Below are 7,930 nucleotides of genomic sequence, written 5' to 3'. Positions count from 1 at the left end.
CTAAACCCCAGCTCTTGTATGCATAAATAAATAAATCTGAAAGAAAGAAAGAAAGAAGAAAGAAAGAAGAAAAGAAAGAAAGAAAGAAAGAAAGAAAGAAAGAAAGAAGAAAGAAAGAAAGAAAGAAAAAGAAAGAAAGAAAGAAAAAAAAAAAAGAAGAAAGAAAGAAAAAGAGAAAGAGAGGAGAGAGAGAGAGAGGAGAGAGAGAAAAAAGAAAGAAAGAAAGAAGAAAGAAAGAAAGAAAGAAGAAAGAAGAAAGAAAGAAAGAAGAAAGAAAGAAAGAAAGAAAGAAAGAAAGAAAGAAAAAGAAGAAAGAAAGAAAGAAAGAAAATATGGTATGTATATATGCACAATGGAATGTTACTCAGCTATAACAAAAGATGAAAGTTTGCCATTTGTGGCAACATAGTTGGAACTGGAGTGGTTATACAAAGTAAAATAAGTCAGAAGGAGAAAGACAAATAATGGATATTTTAGCTCTTAAGTAGACTATAAAGAAACAATAAAGGAACAAACAATACTAAATCAAAACAAATGCTAGGAATCTGATTATAGAATTGAGGCTAACAGCAGGGAAGATTGGATGTGGGGGTAAAGTGGGGATAGGGCCAAATATACTATGTTGAAGTACTGTGGGAACCTTGGTGAAGGATATAGAGTAGAAGCATATATATGAAAGGATATGAAACTATACCTATAAATCATATACAGTGTGGTAAACCAACATTTCCTCAATATAAAAAAAGTTAAAAATTAAAAATGAATAATTAAAATATATTTTTAATTCAATACATCTAGCATTGTTTTATTTTAGATCATAAAAGAAAATGTTAGGACTTCTTACACTAGTAAGGTTTTTGTGGTGTACTCAGTACTTAACATGTGTTATTTTGAACTTAAGTGATTGTTCATGGGTTTAGCTCTGTATTTACTCACTTAAGTTATTGTATTTTTTTATGCTTCATAATGTTTGAAAGGAAAGCAATGCTAATAATAGAAAAGAAACAATGAGAATGGTTAATAAATAATTTAGGGAAAGAAAAAAATAAGTGATTAGGGGAAACATCCAAGTTTCTAAAATATTGTTGCTTTATTATTAAACTACTTTGTGGATACTTAAATATTTCTTCCTTATTGTTTTCTTTAACATATAAATCTGCCGTGTGTGTGCGTGTGTGTGTATTTTACAAAAAATTAGTAAATATTTAAAGGCTAATGGAATGTGAATAAATGCAGATTTGAAATGAAGATGGTTTTTTCAAGAACTTTTGCTGTAAAGGAGAACCAAAATATGGGACTGTACAATGGAAGAGGATAAAGATACTGACTTTAAAACAAAGACAGGAGCTATAGAGCACATTTGAGGTCTCTGAGAAAAACGCTCTAGAATGAAATATCATATCCCATTCTGTGAATTAAAAAGAAATATAAACTGCAGAAAGAAGTAGCTATGAACTGAAAAGACCACAGAAACAGAGCTAAAAGGAAGTTTTGACTTTGAGAAGTAAAGATGGTTCTTTGAAGGTAAGTTGAGAAGACAGGATGTAAGTTCAGAGACCAGAACAACTGTGGTTTCAGTGAGAAAACCAGAAAGTTTTTATTGGTTGCTTGATCTTTCCAACATTAATTTCTTTTTTAAATATTTATTATTTATGCATGCAATAACAGGGGTACAGGCCAGAAGTGGTGTGGGGGGTGGGGGGAGATGAGAGGCTGCACCAGAGACAGAGCAAGGAGCAGAACAGGCAGACTGACTGAAATACATGGCTGAGGGGAGTAGCGGGTGAGACAGGAGAGGTCTGCTGGGCTATGTGGGTAGCTCTCTGGCTGGGGATAGAACTCGTGCTGCAGTGGCTGCAGATAGCATTAGCTTGCGTCTTAACTCCTTGCACCACCAGGGAGGCCCTAAATATTAATTTCTTGAGTGGAAAGGAGGGATTGATGTGGGGCTTCCAAAAATTAAGAATTTATGGTATTTTTGTGAAAGAGAATATTTGCTGACAAGATTGCAGTATTCACTGCCAATGAAAATTCACCCTGTTTGGTTTTTCTTAAAGATTTATTTATTCAGGGCATTTTTTAAAAAAGATTTATTTATTTATACATAGGAAAACTGGGGGTTAGGCCACAGGTGCGTGAAGTGAGAGGATTCACCAGAGACAGAGTGGGGAGCAGAACAGGCATATTGACTGAAATATACTGCACTAAGGGGAGCATTGGGAGAGACAGGAGAGGTCGGCTGTGCCAAGCGGGTTATCTCCCAGGCTGGGGATCAAACTCAGGCCACAACTATCAGTGATAGTGCTGAGACTTAACCTCTAGGCCATCAGGGAAGCCCCACCCTGGTTTTTTAATTTGCCTAATGATTCTTCAAGGTAGCAACACAATTGAACAGGATGTGAAATCTTGGCCTGAATTTGTATTATCAGTACCTTTTCTCTCTCAAATGCTAGCATTGTTTCTTTGTGACCTCTCTGTCCAGATCATCTGCTCAGTTTTCTGTTGGACTTCATTTCCCTTCTTTATAGATATTCTTAATTTTTGCCCTTTTGAACTGTTTATTATAAGTGTTTTAATTAGTGGGTTAAGAGTTTGTAAAACATAATTTTTAATACTGTTTGCAAAAATAACAAAAATTTAAGGTCAAATTCTAGTAGTATTTCCCAGATTCTTTGACCATAAATCTTTGATTATCTGCTGATACCAAGATTTTAAAGGAATGAGAAGACAAAAATAGTAACAGAAACAAGAATTCTTGTTAAAGAATATTTTAAAGTTAAATTTACCTTTTTTTATTAATATGGTGAATAGGTTCTGCCATCCACCGCATCAACACAAAACATATGAGACTTTAATGGGAAGGAACTTTAATACAATTAGGAAACAATACAGTGCGGGCCCGGGTGGAGCCGCCGCAGATGCAGATCTTGGTGGTAGTAGCAAATATTCAAACGAGAACTTTGAAGGCCGAAGTGGAGAAGGGTTCCATGTGAACAGCAGTTGAACATGGGTCATCAGTCCACCCTCCCTTGGGTGGGGTAGGAAACCTGGAACCTCCCCCTTTCCTGGGGACCACCCTTCTACAATTGTACATGTTGTTAGTTAAAATGAAGTCATAGTGGAATAGAATCAGTCTCTAATCCAATGATTAGTATCCTTACAAGAAGACAGCCATGGTAAAGAGATACCATCATGTGACAATGAAATCAAATATTGGAGTGGTGCAGTTGCAAGCCAAAATTGCCCACAAAAACCAAGAGTGCCTTCCTGGTGGTACAAGGGGTTAAGATGTAACCTATGACGCTGTCCACAGCCACTGCAGCAGGAGTACGATCCCCGGCCAGGGAGCTACCCACATGGCACAGCAGATCTCTCCTGTCTCGCCTGCTGCTCCCCTAGGCAGTGTATTTCAGTCAATCTGCCTGTTCTGCTCCCCACTCTGTCTCTGGTGAATTCTCTCACTCCACACATCTCTGGCCTGTACCCTAGTTCTTGTATGCATAAATAAATAAATCTTTAATTAAAAAAAAAAGAATTTCCTACAGATGTGAGAGGGAGTATATTATTGCAAGCACTTTGATTCAGGACTTGAAGCTTCCAAAACTGTGAGACAATAGATTTCTGTTGTTTGAATCATTTGTAGTACTTTGTTACAGAAACTCTGGGAAACTAATACAGATTGGGAGAATCCAGCATGTTTAATTATTAGCAGGGTCCCAATTTCATAGGAGATTTAAAGGGATGAGATTTGAAAAACCTCCTGTGACTAATGAGAGTTAAAACTAACTGAAGACAGCTGTATCACCTCTATCATAATGACCTGCCCAATGCTGTGGCCCAAGTTCCATCCTGGCCAGGGAGCTGAACCACATATGGTGCAGCAGACCTCTGCTGTCTCACCTGCTGCTCCCTTTAGCAGTGTATTTCAGTAAATCCACCTATTCTGCTCCTCCACTCTGTCTCTGTTGACTACTGTAACTACTGCACCTCTGGCCTACACCCCAGTTCTTCTACGAAAAATAAATAATCTCTAAAAAAAAAAAGAACTAATTGAAGCCCTACAAGATTGTCAAATTCCACATTCAAGTAGAGCAATAAACTGATGCATGTACATTTTGGTTTGTTTTGAAGGCAATTTGAATTTATATTTTTGATTTTTCTTTATCAGTTCTACATTAAAAGAACAGTTTTGTAATAAGCCCCTGTTAAAAATTTGAAAACAATAATTGATAATAGATAATTACATATTTTGTTACCCTCTCACATCATCTGAGAAAACTACTAATTTCAAAGATTGTTAAAGGTTGTTAAAGATTCTAGATTTGTTTTTTTAATCAGGAAATGTCTAATCATTGAATTAAGGCTTGTAGGAGCTTATATAACTAGTAAAAACCAGAATTCCCATCAAATCTATCAATTTGCCTCTCTCTTGAGTTTATTTTATTTTTTTAAAGATTATTTATGCACAGAAGAACTGGGCTGTAGGCCAGAGGTGTGGGGGGTGAGAGGATTCACCAGAGACGGAGTGGGGAGCAGAACGGGTGGATCTACTGAAATACACTGCTTAAGGGAGCAGTGGGCAAAGCAGAAGAGGTCTGCTGTGCCATATGGGATGCTCCCTGGCTGGTTGGGAATCATATTTGTGCTGCAATGCCTGGTGATATTGTTATAGAGCAGCCCCGATACAAAACGGGGTGCCTGACTGTGGGTCCTCACCAGCGCGCTTAAAAGGACTTATCAATGATCTACTGCAGGCACACGCGAAAGGTTAATAAAAGGTTTATTTACAAGGGAAGGGGAAATGAGGAAATGTACAGCTCAGGGAGAAAAGTGGGAGACAAAGTTTTAAATGAGTCCTACCCAATCCACCAATCTGAAATCCCAAATGGCACTCTAAGAGCTGGCTGCAAGCCAGGAGCCATGAAGCCAGGAGGTGAGCAACAGCAAGCCCCCCCAAGGCCCACGTGTTTAATTTTTATACCCAACCTGAATACTTAACTCCACCCTCAGATCCACCTTCCCTTTGGTGGTAATGGGATTTGTCTTTCCCAATGTCTTAATGGCTTTAGTCTGGACTAAAAGTGAAGTCCATAAAGCCTGTATGGGATGAACTCAGGACATTATTTCCCCCTAACAATATCTTTTTTTTTTTTTTTTTTTTTTTATAGAGGCATGCTTTATTTATTTGTTTGCTGGTTTGTTTGTTTGTTTTGTTTATACATGCACTGGGTACAGTCAGAAGTGTGGGAGGGTGAGAGAATTCACCAGAGCCAGAGTGGGGAGCAGAGCAGGCAGAAGGACCGAAGTACACTGCTGAGGGGAGCAGCGGGCTGCAGGAGAGGTCTGCGCGCCATGTGGGACCCTCCTCTGGTGCCGGGGAGCAGCCGGGATCGAACCGGCGCCGCAGAGGCGCGCGCAGCTTCGCAACCCAGCGCTCAACCGCTGCGCCACCGGGGAGGCCCCCCCTAACAATATCTTGATGGTGCTTTCTTTTTCTTTTCTTTTTTTTTTTTCTGATAAAATTTAATTTATTTTTTTTAATATTTATTTTATATATTTTTACATTATTTTCATCTTTGTACAATGTATGCATTTTCATTTTGGTTATATTCCCCATACAATTACCCCCCCATTATTTTGACTGTAGTTCTCCTCTCCCTGCTCCTCTGTAATCCCCCCCACCCCGTGTCTCTGGTTTATAGTTGCTTGTTGATTTTGATTATTACCTTGCATTGATTAGTCTTTTTCCTGATAGTGCTTTCTTTAAACCCCTAGGCCACCAGGGAGGCCATCTCTTGAGTTTATGTTAATACATGGACATTTATTAAGTAAAATGATATACTAACATTTTATGCTTTGTATTAATTAATAAACAGGCCTTTTGATACTATGGATCAAATAATATTATATAGAATTATTCATTAAAATATTTAAAGTTTATTAATATAGATAAAAGCATCCAGTTAGCATAAAAATATAATGATTGCCAATATGGAATTTGAGAATAGCCTTATGGTTTCTTGAGACATTTAGGTTCAGATTATATATATTTATCAGATTATATTTATTTTCAGATTATATTTATTTTTTATTACCCTGATCTATATCAATAATATCTAACTAGCTGTATGTCTGAGAAATGTTAAAATGAGTCTCCATTCATAAGGAGATAAAACTCAGCATGATAGAAAAGATGAACATTTTAGGGGCCTCCTCTGGTGTCTCAGTGGTTGAGCGCTGGGCTGCGAAGCTGCCCACAGCTTCTGCAGCAGCGGTTCCATCCCCGGCAGCCGGGCGAGGGTCCCACATGGCGCGCAGACCTCTCCTGCCGCCTGCTGCTCCCCTCAGCAGTGTACTTTATCAGTCTGCCTGTTCTGTTCCCCACTCTGGCTCTGGTGAATTTAATCACCCTCCTGCGCTTCTGACTGTACCCAGTGCTTGTATAAATAAATAAAAAATAAATATTAAAAAAAAGATGAACATTTTTAATGAAAGGAGTAATTAATCACTAGGAACAATAAATTATTCCAAAGTAAACCAACATTATTTCTAAGGTGTTACTTGTCTATCGGGTCAAAGTAATAGGCATTTGTTTTTTTTTTTTTTTTTTTTTTTTAAATATTAAATTTTATTTTTATATTCCCCCATACAATTGCAAACGCCCCATTCTGACCCAATCCTTCCCCTCCCGCCCCCCACCCCCCAAAAAGTGTCTCTGGTTCATAGTTTTTGTTGATTTGATTTTCACTTTCTTATATTAATTTTCCTGGTCCCTTATTTAAGTTTTCTAGATTCCTGCTATGAGTGAGACCATCCGGTTTTTTCTTTTTTCTTTTTGGCTATATCGCTGAGCATGATCCCTTCAGTGCCATCCATGTTGCTGCAATTGCATGTGTTTATCTTTTTTGAATGCTGAGTAATATTCCATGGTATATATGTACCACATCTTCTTGATCCAGTCATCTATTTTTGGGCATTTGGGTGTTTCCAAAGCTTAGCTATTGTAAACAGTGCTGCTATAAACATAGGAGTGCAGGTGCTCTTTGGAATTGATGTTTCTGTGTCCTTTGGGTAAATACCTAGGAGTGAATTGCTGGATCATATGGAAGCTCTATGTTTAGTAGGTCCAGAAATCTCCACACAGCTCTCCATAGTGGTTGGACCAGTTTGCACTCCCACCAACAGTGCACAAGAGTTCCTTTTTCTCCACATCCTCGCCAACATTTGTTGTTGCTAGTTTTTTTAATATGTGCCATTCTCACTGGTGTGAGATGGTATCTCATGGTAGTTTTGATTTGCATTTCCCTGATTACAAGTGATGTTGACATTTTTTCATATGTCTGTTGGCCATTTGCATTTCCTCTTCAGAGAAGTTTCTTTTTAGCTCTTCTGCCCATTTTTTGACTGGATTATTTTCTTTGTGGTTGCTGAGTCTCATCAGCTCTTTGCAGATTTTTGTGATCAGTCCTTTATCATTAGTGTTGGTGCAAAAATGTTCTCCCAGTTGGTGGGGTTCTTTTGTTTTTTGTTATTGTCTCTTTGCTGTGCAGAAGCTCTTTAATTGATGTAGTCCCAGCTGTTTATCTTTCTCTTCACTATCACTGCTTTGGGTGATGTGTCTGTAAAGATGTTTTGATGTGCAAATCCCGTAGTGTTTCGCCTATATTTCCTTCTATGTATTTTATGGTTTCAGGTCTTATGTCTAGTTCTTTAATCCATTTTGAGTTGATTTTTGTGTATGGTGTGAGGTAGTGGTCAAGCTTCATTCTTTTGCATGTAGCGACCCAGTTTTCCCAGCACCATTTATTGAACAAACTTTCTTTGCTCCAATGCATAGTCTTTGCTCCTTTGTCAAAGATTAGTTGACCATAAATCTGTGGGTTTATTTCTGGATTTTCTATTCGATTCCATTGGTCTGTATGTCTGTTCT

The sequence above is a fragment of the Talpa occidentalis genome, unplaced genomic scaffold, assembly GCF_014898055.3.
Source record: "Talpa occidentalis isolate TD23 unplaced genomic scaffold, MPIMG_talOcc4v2.1 talOcc4.2, whole genome shotgun sequence".
Classification (NCBI taxonomy): Eukaryota; Metazoa; Chordata; class Mammalia; order Eulipotyphla; family Talpidae; genus Talpa; species Talpa occidentalis.
This window is presented reverse-complemented; position numbering follows the sequence as displayed.